This window comes from Choloepus didactylus, chromosome 15 (assembly GCF_015220235.1).
Source record: "Choloepus didactylus isolate mChoDid1 chromosome 15, mChoDid1.pri, whole genome shotgun sequence".
Classification (NCBI taxonomy): Eukaryota; Metazoa; Chordata; class Mammalia; order Pilosa; family Megalonychidae; genus Choloepus; species Choloepus didactylus.
Genome location: NC_051321.1, coordinates 35,521,374 through 35,543,896, shown reverse-complemented (window position 1 = coordinate 35,543,896; position 22,523 = coordinate 35,521,374). Strand labels below are relative to the sequence as shown.

General features: G+C 36.4%; 1 protein-coding gene and 1 pseudogene across 7 annotated transcripts in view; one reads left to right on the top strand and one right to left on the bottom strand.

The window, feature by feature from the left end:
• The window catches only part of R3HCC1L (R3H domain and coiled-coil containing 1 like), a 177,873-nt gene that overhangs the window by 96,591 nt on the left and 58,759 nt on the right, over positions 1-22,523 (top strand). The gene's annotated exons all lie outside the window — the stretch shown is intronic.
• LOC119509868 lies at positions 5,147-5,841 on the bottom strand (annotated as a pseudogene).

Here is a 22,523-nt window from a genome sequence, read left to right as displayed (position 1 = left end):
ATTCAAGATTTCAGTGGTTAAGAGAAGCTCCACATAAGAGAGTATATGTGGAGCTTATAAAAGAAAACAGTTTACCTTCTCAAATTGAAGAAGTTAAAAAGAAATATGGTATGTTATCATAGTGATAAAAGTTAGGTAGTCGTGATTCAGAAAATTCAGAGTTGTTTTGTTGACGAGAATATACTATAAGATGCACAGTTGTGAGCAGTTAAGAGCTTGGATGTCAATCATCGCTGAATTTGAATTCTGGCTACTACAGCTAGCTAGCTCTGTGACCTCAAATCTTAGGTACCTTATCTGTAAAATGGGGTAAATATTTATACATTCCTCAAGGATATATTATGAGGTTTAAATGAGAAAATGTATATGAATACTTAGCACAGTACTTCATTTATTGACTTTTTTGGTGCAGTACATACTTAAATGGTATTTTGCATGTACAGTTTCTTAAATTCAACAAACTGCAGTGTTTTTATAATCTCAGAAACATTCATAGTCTTAGGATTTTTCAGCATCCTTCAAATTGGGATATATCTACCTGTTACCCATCTGTAAAAGGACTGATACTTTACAGAGCATCATTTCTTTGACGGTAGCAGGAAATTTTGGTTTTCAAGAATGAACCAGATTTGAGAGTGGGGTGGGGAGGAACTTTAATCTGGTTCTGGTTTAATTTTGCTCTTAACATGAGTTTGCACATAGTAGGCTTCTTTCTTTAGACAGGTATGTATCATGTGCTACATATACATGTTAAGAAAGATCTGCTTTAGTAGGAAGAACAGTTGCTGAGTTGAGTTAAAGAAATAACAATGGCAAAAAATTCTTAACTTTGAGAATATACATACCTTTCACCTGTAAACACTCTCAAGGAGAAATAACTGAATTGATATTGTGTTAGATACATTTTTTAATTTTGAAATAATTTCAAACTTATAAGACCGTTGCAAAAATAATGCAAACCCCATACATAGAACTCCATTACAACCCCCCATCCCCAGATACCCAGATCTGCCAATTTTAACATTTTACCACCTTTGCTGTATGGTTCTTTCTATCATTTGTCTTTCTGTTTTCTGAACATTTGAGAGCAGGTTGTACATATCACACTCCTTGCACACAGAATACTTCCATGCACATTTTCTGTGAACAAGAATAGTTACTTATGTAATCACCTAAATGCAGTTAATGAAGTTCAAGAAATTTAACATTGATATAAAGCTTACACTCTATACTCAAAATTTTTATGTCCCAGTAATGTCCTTTTGAGCTTTTTCTCCTCCATTCTTAGATTCTATCCAGTATCATGTATTGCATTTAATTGTCCTTGTCTCTTCTTTCTTTTTTTTTTTTTTTTTTTTTTTTTTTTTTTTTTTGAGATACAAAAGCATTTATTTAGCTATTCATTCATCACTAAGCAAATATTTATTGAGAGCCACCTGTCAGCCACCTGATAAATGCTGAAGATATACAAAAAAGGAACTAGACATGAAGTTTCAGTCTGGCAGGGTCTTCTTTCTTTGTAATTACAGAAACATAGATACAACATAAATCTTTCTATTCCAGTCCTTCCCGGGTTTACCAATCAGTGGGATTAATCACATTCACAATAATATAGTACCCTCATCACCATCCATTACTATAACTTTCCCTTCACCCCAAATTGAAACCGTATACTCATTTTGCATTAACTGCCCATTGCTCCTATCCCCCACCCTGGTAACCTGTAGTCTACTTTCTGTCTCTATGAGTTTGCACATTCTCTGATATTTTCTTTGTGGTTACCATGGGGCTTAAATTTAACGTCCTAAATCTATAACCATCTGTTTGCTTTGATACCAACTTAATTTCAATAATATGTAAACTATGTTCCTGTACCCCTCCATTCCCCCATCTTTGTGTAGTTCTTGTCACAAATTACATATTTATACATTATGAGTCCAAAATAATTGATTTATCATTACTCTTTATGCATTTGTCTTTTAGATCCTTTAGGAAGTAAAAAGTGGAGTTACAAATAAAAAATAAAATAATACTGGTATTTGTAGACATATAAATGAGCGTTTCTGCACTCATTAATTACTGCATATTTATTGAATGCTATCCATGTGCCAGGAGTGGTGCTGGGCATTGAGGATATAAGTTGATAAGGCATTCCTTGCTGTCAAGGAGCTCAAGATATAATTGGGGGTCAGACAAGCTAACAATTTGGTATGGCAGCACAGATGAGAGAATACCTAACTCATTGTTTGGTTTGCTAATGCTGCCGTCATGCAAAATACCAGAAACGGATTAACTTTTATAAAGGGGGTTTATTTGGTTACAAAGTTACAGTCTGAAGGCCACGAAAATGTCTAAATTAAGGCATTAACACAAGTATACCTTCACCGAAGGAAGGGCAATGGCGTCTGGAAAACCTCTGTTAGCTGGTAAGGCATGTGGCTGGTGTCTGCTGATCTGGGTTGTATTCCACCTCCTCTCTTAGCTCCTGTGCATTCTTCAAAACTTTGCTCTTGGGGTGTTTTGTCCTCTCTTAGCTTCTCCGGAGCAAAGTGTCAGCAAAAGTCTGCATTCATTGGCCACCTCCAAAATGTCTCTCTTGGCTGCAGCAGCGAGCTCTTTCTGTCTGAGCTCTCATAGGGCTCCTTTGATTTAATTAAGACTGATACTGAATGGATGGGTCCATGTTTCCATGGAAACATTCAATCAAGAGATCACACCCTAATCAAAGGTGTCACTCACAGTTGGGTGGGTCACGTCTCCATGGAAACACTCAATCAAAAGTTCCCAACCTAATCAACACTAATACATCTGCTCCCACAAGTTTGCATCAAAGAACATGGCATTTTCGTGGACATAATACATCCAAACCAGCACACTCATATTTACTTGTGGAGTATTTATTGGAATTCACAACATGCAGGTATTCTTATAGGCATCCAAAGGTCATTTAGGGCTGCCTCTCAAAAGGAACAGTACTAAATCATTCTTGGCAAATAGGTCTCCAGATGGCCATAGAGAGTCTTGGGTTTGGATTCACTCTAGGACAGGCTCATAACCCTAGAAAAGCTAGACCCTCAGAAACTTACTGTTCAGGTTTGTTGACCCATTGGTGTTTCCTCTGGCTTTTCATATCCAGTTATATCTTTTGGTGAAGTGAAAGGAGATAGTTGGGGCTTCTGATCTCTTAGACATCAACTATTTGGTATAGTTTTTCCTAACTTTCTTTCCTAAAGAATTGTCAAAGATAATAAAGTAGAGTGTACTAACCATTCATTCTTTACATTTCGGATTCCACTCGGGCTAAAGTCTGTTTGAGAGTACCACACTGGTATCTTCATATTGCTGTAAGGCAGCACATTTTGGTTATGAACACAAACATTTGAGTTAGATTATTGATATTCTAATCCCACCTCTGCCACATTCTAGTTTTTTGACTTTGGACATATTATTTAACATCCCTGTACCTCAGTTTTCTCATCTGTAGAGTTGGACTAGTAATAATACCACTTCATAGGGTTGTTGCAAGGTTTAAATTAAGTTGTTGCTGTTTGGATCACAAACAAGGTCATCAAGTGAACAAATAAGATCTGGTAAGTGGCCAGAATAGATACCACCTGTTAAAGTTCATAACACTTTGTTCAAATTAGAAGTACTTCAGAATCTTACTTAGAAGCCTTTGACTCTACTTTGAATATAATTTGAACACAATGGAATTTGCAAAGCCCATTAGAAAGAGAGAAATAGAAATGCTTAAAGTGTCAAGAAATGACAGGTGGTGGAGAGAGAAAATAAAAATTAGGTGCTTACTAAAAACCGGTAATCTGGAGGTTGTTAACAGTGCATTGTGTATGGGGTGATGCAGCCTTTCATATTGCATAAGGCCTGGTGGGATCACTTTATACATGGCCCAGTTTAGCAGTTTGCATATACTATGTTCGACACTGGGAGTGGAAGACCTTGAAAGTATGGAAAGACTGGGTGTATTCCTAAGTTTATTATTCTGCTAAAGTCTCCTGGTCAAGTGGTGTAATCTTCCAATCTTTTTACTCGTGTCTTACTTTCCCTTTTATCCTGTTATACAACCAGAATTCCAAATCATTTGAAATAGAGAATGTTTACTATCCCTGTTCTGTAAATGTCTGATATTGAAGATGCTGTTTAGAGTAATGTTTTTCAAACTGGCAATCAAGTGAAATTGATTTGTGAAATTAAATAATAAGAATTTTTTAAATTTTCAATTAAAACGTGAAATAGACTAGATAAAATAAGAGCATTTCACATAATAAGGTTAAGTATTTTTGAAACCTTTTTCAGTCATATGTGTATGTGTACTGTGTCATGATATAAAATATATTTCTTACTGTGGATTGCAGTGAAAAAATTTTGGAAAAAAACTGGCTTAGAAAGTCTTTCCACATAGGACTCATAATAAGTAAGTGTTTCACAAAGCTTTATAAAGAATTACTTAGAAAAACGTTTAGATACATCAACAGCAAAATGTTAACAGTGGTTGTCTCTGGAAGGTGAGAATACAGATTTTTTATTTTTAGTTTATCGTATATATATTTTTTAATTTAAAAAAAATGAAAATTTTGGCCTTAAGCAAAGCTCTGTAACCTAGGAAGCTAACAGGGACGGTGTAACACAACCCAAGAAGAACCTCAGGTGTCTTAAATCTTCACTTAAGAGAAACAATTGATTCCCACTAAATCCTGAAATTATGTATCAGGTTGGACCTCCCCAGGACAACTCCACATGCTACTATGGAGCTTTAAAAAAAGTTGTCTTGAGGGTAAATGATGGCTGTTTTCAAAGACTTCTCAATGGACATCATCATCACCTATCCCTTACTATACCAAAGAGGCTGGAGAATAAGTAGTCTGTTTCTACTTCTGTTGCGCCAAACATAACCACCAATTTCTTTTTCACCTGTGAAGAGTATTTTAAGAGGCTCTGAAAGAGCAGCGAAACTAAGGATCAGAAAGTTTAAGCGTATATAAGATTTAAATATTAAAGCTTTCACACAAAGTTTAGCTCCTTACAAGAAAGTTACTAAATAAGTAACATTTAAAGGTCCTGTTTATATTTTTAAAAAATCAGATACTACTTTTTCAAACTGGCAATCAAGTGAAATCAGTTTGTGAAATCAAATCATAAGAATTTCACTTATACCAGCATCAAGATCCGAATTTGATGGAATCTGTCAGTTCACTACTACTGCTTCTTTCACAACATATCTCCCTTATTACACAGAGAGCAAGACTTTCATCAGAGGAAAAGGAAATGCTATCAGATTTGTGGCTCTTGGTTGTTCACCAGCTAATTCACCTGAATTTTCTTCTGTCTCATTAATTGCTTTCCTTCTAGATGAGGTAGTTGGTCTAGAGATCAAATTTGAGGGTGAAGGTTTCTCTTCCTGCTGCTCTTGCACAGGGTCCTTTTGCTCATTGCCATCCTCAAGGTGACACCTGTTTTCACTCACAGATGTGCCTGAATCTGATGGTTCCTGCTGATTCACCACTACCAGGTTTCTGTAGATCATTGTATAAATTTTCCTGTGCTGCTTCACAGAGAAGCTTGGCACTCCAAACAAATCCCCTGGAAGATCATTTGAACAATATACAATATATTGTTGCTTCTCTTCATATAATTGTTTAGCCATAATATACTTGCCAAGATAAAATATAATCTCTTTCATTGTGTGTCTTTTTGTGAACTAACAGATTTTAACAACTTGAAAAGCAACGGCTTTGGTCTAACCAGGGTCTCTTGTTCCAAAACAGGAATCTTTGAGGTGCTTACACCACCACAAGTAGATGTAGACATGTTGGTATTGCACATTTGCCATGCAGGTTTTTTTGCAACTGGAGCTGGGGTCTCTCGTGGCTCCCCTGTTCTTTTCATGGGCATGCGGACGTCTGACGTGCTAGGCCTCGGCAGCGATTCCACTGGCACGGCCCAGGCCACCGGGGCACTTGACTGTACTGGGTTCGCAGGAGGAGGCTCCTGGCGCCAAAAGCGTGGGAACCTCGATCGGAGGGCTCAGGGCTGCCCCGCAGGCTCGGCTTCTTGCGCCATCCCCCTTACAGTCATACAGGGCCGCACAAGCACCAAAAAGGAGAGGCGCTCTCTAGAATTTCCCCTGATGTGCGCCCCCTACTGCCCGATAAGAGCACATCCTATCATATGTTTTAGTATCATGGAAAATTAAAAAAAAAAACTTTTTTTGTTAGCTTTATTAAATTTTTTCTTAAAACTAGGTTTTTTCCTCCATTATAGACCTTTGAACATCTGTTGTTTTAGAAAAGGTGTAACTTATTAAAGAAACCCATTTTCTCCACTTGGAGACTTCATTCATCAGGTATTTTCTTGGCCCATAGTGGTCAAGAAAAAGAACTTGGTAATCTGGTTTGCCACAGGAACACTGAACACTATCTAAAAGTTTATCAATGAATATTAACTGCTACTTTCACAAGATCACCCAGTACACCAAGATATCTACTCTACTGGCCATTCCTAAAGAGCAGAGTTTAAGTTTATGTTCCTTAGACTGACTGAATTCAGATGATTTACAAATTGACTTGAACGAGCTTTAATCCTGAGCCCTCCTAAGACCGAGATAACTTTTAAGAAAGATTTTGAGTATGTGAATTTCATTTGTATACAAATACTGAACTCAAGGTATTAATGTCCTGAGGTAAAAAATGGATCAGTTAGAGTATTGTAGTCTCCTTAATTCTTCCCTTGCATTTTTTTTTTTTTTTGACAAAGTGGGCATTGTTAGAATTTCAAATCTTATAGTTGCTGTTTTAATTTGTTAAAGCTGACAAAATGCAATATATCAGAAATGGCTTTTACAGTGGGGATTTATTAACTTACAAGCTTACAGCTCTTAGGCCATGAAGATGTTCAAATGAAGACATCAACAGGATGGTACCTTCTTCCTGAAGAAGGGCTGCTGATGATCTGGGACTCCTCTGTCATATGGGAGGGCACTTGGTGGTGTCCGCTGGTTCTTTTCTTTCCCGGGTTTCGTTGCTTTCAGCTTCAGGCTGCTCTGTCTCTGGCTTTCTTTCTGTTTTCTGTGTGTCCTCTCTCAGCTTCTGTCTTTGCTTCTCTGACTTTTCTGTGTATTCTCTGTTTTTTTTATCATCCTATAATGGACTCCAGCAAGAAGACCAGGACACACTCCCTAAATGAGATGGGTCACATCTCAAGTTAAGATCCTACTCACCAAGAAAAGATCCTAGTTACAGTGGGTCCACACCCACACGAATGGATTAGCTTTAAGAACCTGATCCTTTTTGGGGTACATACATCTTCAAACCATCACAGTTGCTAAATTTTTATTCCAGGATTTAAAAAGTAATATAAATATGTCCTTTATAACAGTTATCCTCCTCAACCTCCAGAGATAACAGTAGATATCCAGAGATAACCACTGTTAACATTCTGCAGTAAATGATTCTAGACCTTTTTCTGTCTAAGGTAATTCTTTCTAAGGGGATGGCTAGAATTTAAATGTACATAATTATTTTAGTGTTCAGAAATTTGGGGTTTGCTTGTGTAACTTAATATGTTTTGCATATCACGTTTAATGAGAAACATACCAAATTTGTAAGTTATTTTTGTAGTTTTACAAATGGAAATATACACCGATGAACCAAGGATCTTGGCATCTCTAGATTTGCCAGTTTGTAAGAAGTAGACCAATGAGAATAAAGAAAACTCTTGATAATGTTGTAAAACGAAGTTGTTTTTCTAATATTCAAAGAAATGTTTTTCCATCTAGGGCCCTTCGCAGTTTCAAACATATATAAAAAGCCCTCATTTCAGGGGGAAAAAAAAAGTTAAACTGGGGAAAATGCTCCTGAATTTGTTGAGAATAACTTATCACATGGAACATTGTCTAATCACTCTTATTTTCTTATCTATAAAACAAGAGAAGACTTTACTTATTTTGAAGCTTTGTTTTTTTTTTTTTTCACCTTTTTTTTTTTTCATTTTTATTGAGATTGTTCAGATACCATACAATTATCCAAAGATCCAAAGTGTACAATCACTTGCCCCTGGGTACCCTCATACAGCTGTGCATCCATCACACTTAATTTTTGTTCAATTTTTAGAAACTTTTCATTACTCCAGACAAGAAATAAAGTGAAAGATGAAAAAAGAAAAAAAGAAAAGGAAACTCTAAACCTCCCCTATCCCTAACCAACCCCCCTCAATTGTTGACTCCTAGTATTGATATAGTACGTTTGTTACTGTTTATGAAAAAATGTTGAAATACTACTAACTGTAGTATATAGTTTGTAATAGGTATATAGTTCTTCCCTATATGCCCCTCTATTATTAACTTCTAATTGTATTGTCATACATTTGTTCTGGTTCATGAAGTGATTTCTAGTATTTGTACAGTTGATCACGGACATTGCCCACCATAGGATTCAGTTTTATACATTTCCATCTTTTGACCTCCAACTTTCCTTCTGGTGACATATATGACTCTGAGCTTCCCCTTTCCACCTCATTCACACACCATTCGGCGCTGTTAGTTATTCTCACATCTTGCTACCAACACCCCTGTTCATTTCCAAACATTTAAGTTCATCCTAATTGAACATTCTGCTCATACTAAGCAAGAGCATATACATTTCTTCCACAAGGCAGGAGGGAGAGTCAAAGAAGGTAGAGAGGCAAAAGAAAGAGGAAACAAAAAAATGACAGCTAGGAAGCAGCAAAAGGAAAAATAACCTTAAATCAAAGTAGAATAAAGAATCAGACAATACCACCAATGTCAAGTGTCTAACATGCCTCCCCTATCCCCCCCTCTTATCACCTTTGTTACATTAAAGGAAGCACAATACAATGATTCTATTAGTTACTGTGAGCAGCCACCTTCTGGATTTGGCCTAGTAGACAAGCTGCAGCCTGCCCTTGAGTTCCCCCCGCCCATCGAGTGGTGCCAAGATGGCGCCCACATCCTGCTTCCGGCTTCTGATGTATGTAACCACCCGCTGTATTCACCAATCATGCTTGTGTGCGTGGCGTTAGCCCATTGGATACACGCAAGGTTTATAAGAAAGTTCCCGGGCAAAGCTCGGGGAGACAGCCCACAAGGAGCCGTGCCTGACGGCCACATCGAGGCTGCTCTCCCACGAGGCGCCGTGCCCCGTGTGGGAACCAGTAACACAGAATGTTCATCTAGCTGTAGTAAAGGGCTTGCTTTCACAACTGCCGTGTGGTTCGAGTCGTAATTCATGACCAGGTTAGTTCGCGCAGTCTGCATCTCTCTCTCTCCTTCCCTGTTTCCCCTCGCCGGCCGGGAACCAGGGACCGAGCGGGGCAGCGCCGGACAAGTTACAGTCTCTAGTTTATGCTGATTGCATCCCTCCCCCAATACGTCCCCATTTTTAACACCTTGCAAGGTTGACATTTGCTTGCTCTCCCTCGTAAAAGAACATATTTGTACATTTTATCACAATTGTTGAATACTCTAGATTTCACCAAGTTACACAGTCCCAGTCGTTACTTTTCCTCCTTTCTTGTGGTGTCTCACATGCTCCCCATCTTCCTTTCTCAACCGTATTCATAGTTACCTTTGTTCAGTGTACTTCCATTGTTGTGCTACCATCTCCCAAAATTGTGTTCCAAACCACACACTCCTGTCTTCTATCACCCTGTAGTGCTCCCTTTAGTATTTCCTGTAGGGCAGGTGTCTTGTTCACAAAGTCTCTCATTGTCTGTTTGTCAGAAAATATTTTGAGCTCTCCCTCATGTTTGAAGGACAGCTTTGCTGGATACAGGATTCTTGGTTGGTGGTTTTTCTCTCAGTATCTTAAATATATCACACCACTTCCTTCTTGCCTCCATGGTTTCTGCTGAGAGATCCACACATAGTCTTTTTAAGCTTCCTTTGTATGTAATGGATTGCTTTTCTCTTGCTGCTTTCAGGATTCTCTCTTTGTCTTTGACATTTGATAATCTGATTATTAAGTGTCTTGGCGTAGGCCTATTCGTATCTCTTCTGTTTGGAGTACGCTGCGCTTCTTGGATCTGTAATTTTATGTCTTTCATAAGAGATGGGAAATTTTCATTAATTATTTCCTCTATTATTGCTTCTGCCCCCTTTCCCTTCTCTTCTCCTTCTGGGACACCAATGATACGTACATTATTGTACTTTCTTTCATCCTTGAGTTCCCGGAGATGTTGCTCATATTTTTTCATTCTTTTCTCCATCTGCTCCTTTGCGTGTAGGCTTTCAGGTGTTTTGTTCTCCCGTTCCTGAGTGTTTTCTTCTGCCTCTTGAGATCTGCTGCTGTATGTTTCCATTGTGTCTTTCATCTCTTGTGTTGTGCCTTTCATTTCCATAGTTTCTACTAGTAGGTTTTTTGAACTTTTGATTTCTGCTGTATACATGTCCAGTGCTTCCTTTACAGCCTCTGTCTCTTTTGCAATATCTTCTCTAAACTTTTTGAATTGATTCAGCATTAGTTGTTTAAATTCCTGTATCTCAGTTGAAGTGTACGTTTGTTCCTTTGACTGGGCCATAACTTTGTTTTTCTTAGTGTAGGTTGTAATTTTGTGTTGTCTAGGCATGGTTTCCTTGGTTATCCAAATCAGGTTTTCCCAGACCAGAACAGGCTCAGGTCCCAGAGGGAAGAAATATTCTGTATCTGGTTTCCCTGGGGGTGTGTCTTAGAAAATTGCTCCACCCTTTGATGCCTCAGGTCACTGTGCTTTTCTGCCCAGCAGGTGACGCCTGTTAGCCTATAATTCTTGACTGGTGTGAGGAGGTATGGCCGTGTTCCCCCAGGCTCTGTGGTCTGGTTCTGAATGGAAAGGGCCCCACCCCTTTCCTCCTAGAGAAGAGAGACCCCTCAGGTGGAGGTCATTAGCATTTCAATGGTCTCGCTCTGCTTGTGGTGTCTCCACCCTTCCCAGAGTCACAGCCCTGGAAACTAAAAATGACTGGGGCTTTCTCCACTGAGCCAAAAAAGAAACAGATAGTCCCCTTCAGACCCAGTCCAAGACAACCCTCCGGCTCTCCCAGGTCAGTTGTCACCCAAAGCCTCTGTCTGTTTTTTGGGGCTGCGTACCTGTAGTGAGCAGTTCACACTCGCTACTTAAAACCCCAGTTGGAGCTCAGCTGAGCTGTATTCACTTGCTGGGAGAGAGCTTCTCTGTGGCACCACGAGGCTCTGCAGCTCGGGCTATAGGGGAGGGGGTCTCCCAACCTGGTTCTGCAGGTTTTACTTACAGATTTTATGCTGTGTTCTCAGGCATTCCTCCCAATTCAGGTTGGTGTATGATGAATGGATGGTCTCCTTTGTCCCCCCGCAGTTATTCTGGATTATTTACTAGTTGTTTCTGGTTTTTTGTAGTTGTTCCAGGGGGACTACTTAGCTTCCACTCCTCTCTATGCCGCCATCTTGCCCGAGCCTGAAGCTTTGTTTTTTATGATCATTGTGAACTTATAGAATACTAAAGGGTTTGTCTGTAGTTTCGATTTCTTGATTTGGTGTATTCCCATGTTGCTGAAAGTGGAAAAATTCAAAGCAGGCAAAACACAAGAGGAAAAGCACACTGTGTTTGTCTTTGTGGCAAGATCTTAGACAAGCTCTGCTCTGGTAGAAATAGAATATGGGCCACAAATGTGAGTCACGTATGTAATTTTAAGTTCCCTGATATACATTTAAAAACATAAAAATAGATGGAATTAATTTCCTTGTGCTTTATTTAACCCTGTATGTCAAAATATTATTTCAACATATAATCAATATAAAAATATTGAGATATATTAAATTCTTTTTTTTATACTTAAATCCCTGAAATCCAGTATTTTACAGACACAGAAACATCTCATTTCACACTAGCCACGTTTGAAGTGCTCAGTATTGCTAGTTACTACTATATTGGACAGTGTAGTTCTAGGTCATTCTTAGACCAAAAAGTCAAGGTTACTCAGCATTCTGCAATTTTTGGAGTTATCTTTCCAATATCAATTAATTTATGTGCCACTTGTTTTATTATACTGTCTAATATATAAAAGAATTCCGTTTTCTCTATTCATCATTTTCCTACTGCGAGTAATACTGTCCAATAAAAATCTGTTCATCAATTTTCATTACCTTTGTTTTCTCTTGTGTCAGTTTATAGTAATGTCATATTAGATAAAAACTTAGCATATTTTAATATTTTAGTGATTTTTGTTTTTAATTACAAAAATATTACGTTTGTAGCATGTTCAAGCAGTGCTGAGATGCGTGTGTAATATAAAAAGATAGTTATCCTTTGTAATCCTTTTCCCTCACCCATTTTCTTTCTCCCAAATGTAACCACTGTTAACAGTTTAGATAATAGTTTTTTCCCCCACTAGGAATATACTTTTTTGAAAAATCCTTGCTAGGTGTGGATAATTGGTACTTGGAAAAGACAGCTTAAAGTGAATCTATTTAAAATGAAGACTAAAGTTTCATAGTTATTCATGAAAAAAGATTTGTTAGGGTCAATCTTGAGAAATGAAAATGTTTATTTTACCATATATTTAACAAAATTTAGATTGCAGTTGTAGCTGTGCTAATTCTCATACTTCACAAAGACTCGTGATATATTTTGACGTTAAGTTTTCCAATAAAATTGTTTGGTAGTCTGAAAGCATGCTTTACTTTATGCTTGATTTTCCTGGCATTTATTACATTGACTAAACTAGTGCATCAATTTTACCAAAACTCTTGAGGCTTTACAAGTTTTTAAAGAGGTTTTTGTAATCCCTTAACATTTTCCTTTGTGATTTCTATTCTGTAATCATCCTTGTTGAGTTTTCCCTTCTTTAGCTATTCTGTGGAATGATTCTGCCAGATTTTTATTGCTCACAGGTTTTCATGAGATGAGCATTTCTCCAGTATTATTTTCATAGACCTCATTTATTATTTTCATAGACTTTTCAAGATTTGTATTTGTGTTGTGTTTACTTTGTATTACTGGATTTTTATAACACTGGGTTATTGTTGAGAGATTTGTGGACCAAACTAAGATACATAGTTGCAATTGATGTTAATGAATTTTACAGGTGATTAGAACCCATTGTGAATATTATTGTATCATGAAGACTTTTGTTGCCCTAGATAAAACTCAGTAACTTTTAAGGAACTCAAATGCCTAATTAATAATAATAATAATAATAATAATAGCTGACTTTTATTGAGACTTTTATCATGCTAGTCAGATTTCTATATTTGCATCATCTTATTTAATCTACTCAATGTGTTTGTGAAATACGTTTTTTTAATCCTCATTTAATGCTTGTGTAAACTAAGGCTTACAGTGGCAACTTTTACCATACATAAAATAAGTCATTTGCCCAAGATGTGGATTAGTCAAGTGTAGAGCATAATACTTTTGTGTGAAAAAAATGGATTAGATTTATCATTTTCCTTTTTCACTTAACATTATGTTTTGTATATTGATCCATCATATGGATATGCCATAACTTTTTTAATTGCTCTGGTATTAGTGGCCATTTAGGTTGTTCACAGTTTTTGTTTGTTTATTTTTTTACTTTGCCAATGCTGCTGCTCTTGGTAACTAAGAGGCTTAGATTTTACTAGCCATGTGGAAATAATAGTGGAGGCATTAGGTATGGGAGAGATGAGTTAGAAACTGAGTTTACCTCTTAAAGTCTTAAATCTGAAAGGATTGTACAGGAGTACGTTGGAGATACTGTGGGTTTGGTTGCAGACCACTGCAGTAAAGTGAATATCAAATAAATCTAGTCACATGAAGTTTTTGGTTTCCCAGTACATATACAAGTTATATTTACAATAGACTGTAGTCTGTTAAGTGTGCAATAGTATTATGTCTAAAAAAACAGTTTATGTACATACTTTAATTAAAATGTGACACAGAGAAATGAAATGAGCACATGCTGTTGGAAAAATGGTGCTGATAGAGTTGTTCTACGCTGAGTTGCCACCAACCTTAAATTTGTAAAAAGCACAATATCTGTGAAACACAGTAAAGCAAAGTGCAATAGAATGAAGTGTGCTTGTACTCTCACTGAAAGAGTAGACTGGGTGGGGAGGGGGAACTACTCAGAGTCACAGAATAAAATGAGGAAACTTGTGTATCTTCACAAGGGATCTGAGTGAAGGGGGAACGTTTCTTGTAAGAATTTGTGGCCACTCTTTTACCCTTGTTTGGGTTTGTGGTTTAAATTTATACTAACAATGTGGTCCAGAAAACCGCAAACTGAGAAATTAACATTGACACAGAACCTGTCTTCAGGGGGACATTTGCTGTTAGGCTGTGTGGCATTCCCAAACATAAAGCCTACAGAAGTTGAGCTCAGTATCCAAAATTACCAACAAAATTTACCTTAAGCAGAAACCACAATACACGGCAGAACTATATCCTCCAAAACTTCAGAAAGGAGAACTAGGAAATAACTATTAAATAATAAATATTTAATTTCATATCTAATACTAAATATTAATAGATATTCAATCAGTTAGTTTTATTTATCAAGTAATTGTTAATTTGTCCATCATTAATTAATTTAAATTAATTAAATGTTTATTTTAAATATTCATTAAATGTTAAGATATTTAAACCAATTAAGTAATAAGAAACATTTAATGTTAAATAAAATTAATTGAAAATTAAACAGTATTATAGTAGGAAATTAAATAATAAAATTAAAATGTTAAAACTGATTAAAGATATTTTTTTAAAAAAGGATACAGAAACATAAGAACAATAACAAAAAAGCTATTTAAAAAATTAAGACCAGAGAGAGCAGGGGTAGAATGGGAGATAAATAGAACATCTAGAATCAATACAGGAGTCCCTAAAATTAAAAAAACTCACAGGATAGGTTAAAATGCAGAATAGACAGACTTGAAGAGAAAACTAGTGATGTGGTAGACAAATAGGAAGATATTGCCCTGAATGCATAGAATTTGTGAATGACTTAAAGCTCAAATCCTCAAACTCAGGAAGCATAGTGTTATCCTAGAGGAAAATAATATTAAATGCACAAATACATAGTTGTGACACTTGGGAACACCAAGGACAAAAGAGGCTATTTTAAGAATCATCAGAGAGGAAAGAGAGTTTACCAAGCAGTGACAATTTAAGTGACAACAGATTTTTCAACAGAAACAATAGAAGTCAGAATCCATTTAAGGATGGGAGCAATATCAGGATGTTTTCAGAAAAATACTAAGAGTATGTAAAATAGAAGGGATTGTGAAATTAAAATTGTGCAATTGTGTAGGAGACAAGTACAAATAGTGATTAATTTTAGATATTTAGGCAAGTCTCACATTGAAGGGTTAATAGCAGAATAGAGTACACAGTTTTCTGAGCAATAAAGGAAAAATAAAAACTGGATCAATTTCAAAGAAAACAGAAAAAGAAGAAAACTGCAAATAACTAAGGTAAATGAAAAGGAAGCTCAAAATTCAAAGGTATAGCTGCTTTGAAGTAAATGTAAATGAGCTAAACTTGACAATTAAAAGACCAAGATTTTGATAGACTGGATAAGGAAAAAGTTCAGCTGTATACTCTTTACAAGAGACATCCCTAAAACAAGATGAAACACAGAAAGTTTGATAATAAAAGGACAAGAGAGCTTTCTAACAAAATCAAACTTGCTTTTACTATATTAGTTTTTGACAAAACAGATTTTAAGGCCAAAAAATTTAATCAAGAAAGGGTTCATTACGTAATAGGAAAAGTAACAATTTACTAGGAAGATAGAACAATCTAAATGTAAGTAACTGATAATGTAACCTCAAAAATTATGTTAAAATTTCAAAAAATCAGAAAGAGAAATCAATAAATCTACCAACATAGTTTTTTTTTTTCTCATACTTCTCTCAGTGATTAAGTGGGCAGAAAAATTTTAAGGATATGATTTGAACAATACTTTAATAAAACTTGATTTAGTGCATATATCTATATATCTGTTTCTGCCTGTGTATACATACATACACAGATACACAAACAATGCCCCCAAATTTAGCTTGTGTACATTATTTTCAGATGAAACATTTACCAACATTGAACATGTATTAAACTGAAAAACAAAAATCAACAAATATTAAAGAATTGATCTCATTCAGACCACAATGTAATTAAGTTGGAAATCAATTTTAAAAAGATAACTTAAAAATGTATACAGTTGGGAGACAGTTTACAATCCTGTAAGAGCTGAAAAACAAAACAAAACTGGATATATGTATTTTCATCATTGTTCAATTTCAAGAATCAAAACTTGTGAGATCTGATATGGCCTAGATCTAATAACTAAACAAGAAGCAGTGAACTCCCTTAGTGTCCATATCCTGATTTTAAAATACTATTTTTCACTAAAATGAATCAGTGTTCCTTCTATAAAATGGCTGATCTGACTTCTGGATTAGGAATTACACAATTTGTCATACTAGAAAGTAGGGCACTATCAAAGACAATTTGGGATTGTGTCAGAAGGACCTTGAAAGGGTTGCCATTAGCCATAGATAATTTGAGCTTCAAGAATAATTATTGCAATTGTTTGAACCACAACAAATAAGTTAAAATTTATGAAGCTTTTTTTGTTGTTGTTTGTTTCTGTTTGTTAAAAGAACAAAAAACATTGTTTACCTTTGAAAGATGCGTTGGAACCAATTCATTCATAAAACTGGTAAGTAATTCACTATGTGAAGTACACCTCAGAGTCACAAAATAGTTGATGAGAGAAAGTTCATTATAGAATAATATCAGCTAATAAATGTGGAAAGAATGATAGAGGTAGAATGTCATCATTTTGCATCCTCTGATGAAATAGTATATATTGTTATTATTCATCAAAGGCTGTTAAAACCATTAGGTGAAAGGCTGGTGGAGACCTTTATAATAGATGGCTTAGGCTGACAGTACCTGAATGCACTGATCAATGTTAGCATAACAAAGGATGACAGACATTATGAGTCCCCTAATGTGATTCAATAGAAAGTACACAACACCACTTACGAATATTCTTGCCATAGAAAAATTGAATCTGATCTTGTCATACCTCTAGCTCAAACACTAGTTTTCAGGAAGTGCAGAGACTACAAGAACTTAATAAACACCCCCACAAAGATGCAATCAGGAAACTCCATTATGTGAGAAATACTGTAGGACACATGGCCCAGTTTCTTTAGCAAACAAGTGGTAAGACAAGAAAGCAAAGACCAAAACAGAGATCAGGAAAACTAGTGGAGTAGGAACCTTTGGTGGCTATCCCTCCCCACAAGCACTGATAAACCTTGTACAGATTTTCAGAGTCAACCTTAGTGGAATTCTGGAAGACAGTCAGAGATTTACAGTAACCAAGCAAATGCTTAATCAGGAGAAAGGCCACTGAAACAGAACTTTATAACATTTTTACTTAGTCCTGTCCCAGCCCCTTCTTTGATGTGATGGCAATCTTGAAGTCAGCAGCCCACATCCTGGTATGGGTACCTGGTCTTGGAGGGAGCAAAGTAGATCTTGGTCCCAAGAATTATATTTGGGTATTTTGACCTGTTTGCTGGTTCCCTGAGTGACTGATGCAGGGACCTACCTTTGTTTCACCAAACTTCAAACTCTCTCAGGGCTGTGAAGTGGCTACAATGAAACAAAATGGTCCTAGAAAACATTGAAAGCCAAATGTATAAGTTGCTGCTGCCTGGGGCAGAAAATAACAGTTGAGGCAAACTGTAGACATAATTGAAGTCTAGGGAAAGTAAGTTTGGGAGTGAGAATCTTTGGGGAATTAGGACTCTGAATAGCTTCTGTGTATTTTGGGGAACATAAAGAGAGCCAGTACACATATCCAGAGCAGGACATGTGTTCAGAAAAGACCTGGGAAGACCATAAGCTTTCACTGCTGGCTGGTGTATAGGCCCAACAAAGCAGGAAGTGTAGATTGAGGCAGAGTTATAAACAACCTGTCTAAGTTTTGAAGGAATGCCCTAATACCTAGCCAATCTGCAAAAACTAGGAGAATCTTTTAGTTTGTTTTGTTCACTTCTCTACTATACTCTTGTACTTTATTTTCTTTTTCTTATATATCATAATATTTATAATGTCCAGTTTTCAACAAAAAGTGATAAAGCATGCAAAGAAACAAGAAAAAATGGCCCATTAACAGGAAAAATAAATAAACAAAACTGTCCATGAGTAAGCCAGGCTTGCTAGACTTACTAGACAAAGACTTTAAATCAGCTGGCTTAAATATGCTCAAAGAGCTAAAGGAAACTGTGAACAAAGAATGAAAAGGAACCAGGAGAGTGATGCCCAAACAAATAGAGAATATCAATAAAGAGATAGAAATTATAATATGAAGTCAACAGAAATTTTGGAGTTCCTGAAAAGTACAATAACAAATGAAAAATTCACTAGAGGAGTTAAGAAGCAGATTTGAGCAAGCAGAAGAGATCAGCAGGCTTGAAGATAATGAAATTATCCTGTTTAAGGAACAGAAAGAAAGAAAAATAAACATTTCAGAAACTTGTGGGACACCAGAGTACTAACATATGGCGTAATGGGAGTATCAGAGGAGAAGAGATAACGATATTTGAAGAAATATTGGTTGAAGCTTCCCAAATTTGGTAAAAGTCATGAACTTAGACATCCAAGAAGCCGATGGACTCCAAGTAGGGTAAGCTCAAAGAGATAGAGCCACACCAGAACACATTCAAACTCTCAGAAGCCGAAGGTAAGCAGAGAACTTTAAAAGCAGCAAGAGAGAGAAATGAATTTGATGTGCAAGGGATCATCAATAAGATTAACATCTGATTATCATCAGAAACCATGGAGGCTAGAAGGCAGTGGGGTGGTATATTTAAAGTGCCAGAAGAAATTAAACAAAGCAAAACAAAACAAAACATTTAGCCAGATAGCTTGTGAAACTGTCCTTCAGGAATGAAGAAAAAATGTAGACAAAAACTGAAGATAAACAAAATTGGAGGGGAGTTTATTACTAGTAGACCTGCCCTATAAGAAATGCTAACGGGAGTCTTCCAGGCTGAAATGAAAGAACGCCAAACAGTAACTCAAAGCCATACAAAGATAAAGAATACAAGTAAAGGTAGCTAGATAGGTAAATATAAAAGTCACTATTACTGTATTTTTGGTTTGTAATTCCTCTTTTTTTCCTGTATAATTTAAAAGACAAATGCATAAAACACTAATTATAAATCTATGATAATGGGCACACAATGTAAAAACATGTAGTCTGCAGCAATAACAATATAAAGGGCGTGGGAAGGAGATACATAGGAACAGTATTTGTATACTATTGGAGTAAGTTGGTATTAAGTCACACTAAGTTGTAGAAGCTTAAGATGTTGAATGTAATCCCCAAGATAACAACTAAGAAAAATAACTACAAAATACACAGAAAAGGAAATGAGAAGGAAAAAAAATTGTACGCTACAAAAAAATCAGTTAAACACACAAGAAAGTGGTAATGAATGAATTGAGGAATGAAAAAGATACTATGTACAGAAAACAAGAAGTAAAATGATAGAGATAAGTCATTCCTCAACACCTAAAGGAACTAGAAAAAGAAGAGCAATCTAAATCCAAAACCAGCAGGAGGAAGGTAACAAAGATGAGACCAGATATGATTGAAATAATTTAAAAAATAGTAGAGAAAATAAACAAAACCAAAAGCTTGTTTTCTGAGAAGATCAACAAAGTAGACAACCTGTAACTAGATTGACTAAGAAAAAAGTCTAAAATTGCCAAAATAAAAGTGGGGATATTACTACCACTTTACAGAAATAAAAGGGATTATAAGAAAACATTATTAATAACTGTATGCTGACAAATTGGATAACCTAGATGAAGAGGACAAGTCTTAGAAACATACAGTTTACCAAACTGACTCAAGAAGAAATCGAAAATCTGAACAGATCAATAACAAGTAGAGATTGAATCAGTAATCATAAACCTCCTAACAAACTAAAGAACAGAAGCAGATGGTTTCACTGGAAATTTTCTACCGAACATTTAAAGAAACTATACCAATCCTTTTCAAATTCTTACCTCTAAGATTAGGACAAGACAAGGATGTCCACTTTTGCCACTTCTATTTGACATTGTCTGGAAATGCTAGCCAGAGCAGTTAGGTGAGATAAAGGAAAAACAAAAAAGAGTCAATAACACTCTGTTCCCATTTGCTAATGCTGCCAGAATGCAAAACACCAGAAATGGATTGGCTTTTATAAAAGGGGGTTTATTTGGTTTCACAGTTGCAGTCTTAAGGCCATAAGGTGTCCAAGGTAACACATCAGCAATTGGGTACCTTCACTGGAGGATAGCCAATGGTGTCCGGAAAACCTCTGTTAGCTGGGAAGGCACGTGGCTGGCATCTGCTCCAAAGTTCTGGTTTCAAAATGGCTTTCTCCCAGGATGTTCCTCTCTAGACTGCAGTTCCTCAAAAATGTCACTCTTAGTTGCTCTTGGGGGGTGTGTCCTCTCTTAGCTTCTCCGGAGCAAGAGTCTGCTTTCAACGGCCGTCTTCAAAATGTCTCTCATCTGCAGCTCCTGTGCTTTCTCCAAAATATCCCTTTTGGCTGTAGCTCCTCTTCAAAATATCACTATTAGCTGCACCGAGCTCCTTCTGTTTGTCAGCTCATGTATATGGCTCCACTGATCAAGGCCCACCCTGAATGGGTGGGGCCATGCCTCCATGGAAATATCTCATCAGAGTTATCACCTACAGTTGGGTGGGGCACATTTCCATGCAAACAACCTAATCCAAATGTTCCAACTTAATCCCTACTAATATGTCTGCCCCACAAGATTGCACCAAAGAATATGGCTTTTTCTGGGGGACATAATACATTCAAACCAGCACACACTCCTTACTCATTCTCTGAAGTTAGTATTACCCTGATACCCAAGACATCATAAGAAAACTATAAATTAGTATCCCTTATGAATAGGGGTCCCAAACCCTCAAAACTAATTGCCAGTAAACCAAATCTAGCAGTGTGGTAAAAGGATTATATATCATGACCAAGTGGGATTTATTCCAGGAATACAAAGGTGGTTCAACATAGGAAAATCAATCAGTGTAATACACCACATTAAGAGAATGAAGGGGAAAAAACACATCATCTCCGTTGATGCAGAAAAATTATTTGACAAAATCTAACAACTCTTTCATGATAATACCACTCAACAAAACTAGGAATAGAAGAGAACTCCCTCAACATGATAGAGGACACCTATGAAAAACCGATAGTTAACCTCATACTCAGTGGGGCAGAACTGTAAGTCTTACCTCTAAGATTAGGGCAAGACAAGGATGTCCACTTTTGCCCCTTCTATTCAACATTGAACTGTTGAATACCTACTTAGAGCAGTTGGACGAGAAAAAGGAAAAAAAAAGACATCCAAATTGGAAAGGAAGAAGTGTAACTATCTCTACTCTCAAATGATGTGATTTTACATGTAGAAAATTCTAAAGAGTCTACCAAAAAACTGTTAGAGCTAACAAATGAATTCAGCGAAGTTGTAGGATACTAGACCAACATGCAAAAATCAGTTGTATTTCTGTATGCTAGCAGGGATCAATCCAAAAATTAAGTTAAGAAAAAAATCTACTTATAATAGCACCAACAAGATTAAAATGCTTAAGAATAAATTCAACAAAGGGGGTACAGAACTTGCACGCTGAAAGCTAGAAATCATTGATGAGAGAAATTTAAGAAGACCTAAATAAATGGAAAGACACCCTGTGTTCATGGATTGGAAGACTTAATGTTATCCCCCAAGTGATCTACAAATTCAGTGCAATCTTCATCAGAATTCCAGCACCCTTTTTGTTTGTTTGCAGAAATGGAAAAGTCAATCCTCAAAATCAAATGGAGTTACAAGGGACCTCAAATAGTCAAAACAATCTTGAAAAAGGAAAAGTTGGACTTACACTTCCCAGTATCATAACTTGTTACAAAAGTACAGTAATCAAAACAGTGTGCTACTAACATAAAGACAGATGTATAGATCAGTGGAATTGAATTGAGAGTCATGAATATACTCATACTTCTATGGTCAATTGATATTTTATAAGGTTGCCAAGACTGCTTACTGGGAAAAGAATAGCTTTTTCAACAAATGGTGCTAGGATAACTTGATATCCACATATAAGAGAATGAGGTTGGACCCTTTCCTCATACCATACACAGAAAAACAACTCGAAGTGGATCGAAGACTTAAATTTAAGAACTAAAACTGTAAAACTCTTAGAAGAAAACATAGGACCAAATCTTCTGTGACCTTGTGTGGTAGTTTGGAGGTATGTACCTGAGAAAAACATGTTCTTAAACTTAATCCATTCCTGGGGGTGTGAACCCATTGTAAGTAGGACCTTTTCATGACGTTACTTCGGTTAAGGTATGGCCTAATTCAGTCAGGATGGATCTTTATAAGCAGAATGAAATTCAGATAGAGAGAAAGCCATGAGAAGCAAGAGCTGAAGATCAGCAGAACTGGAAGAGAAG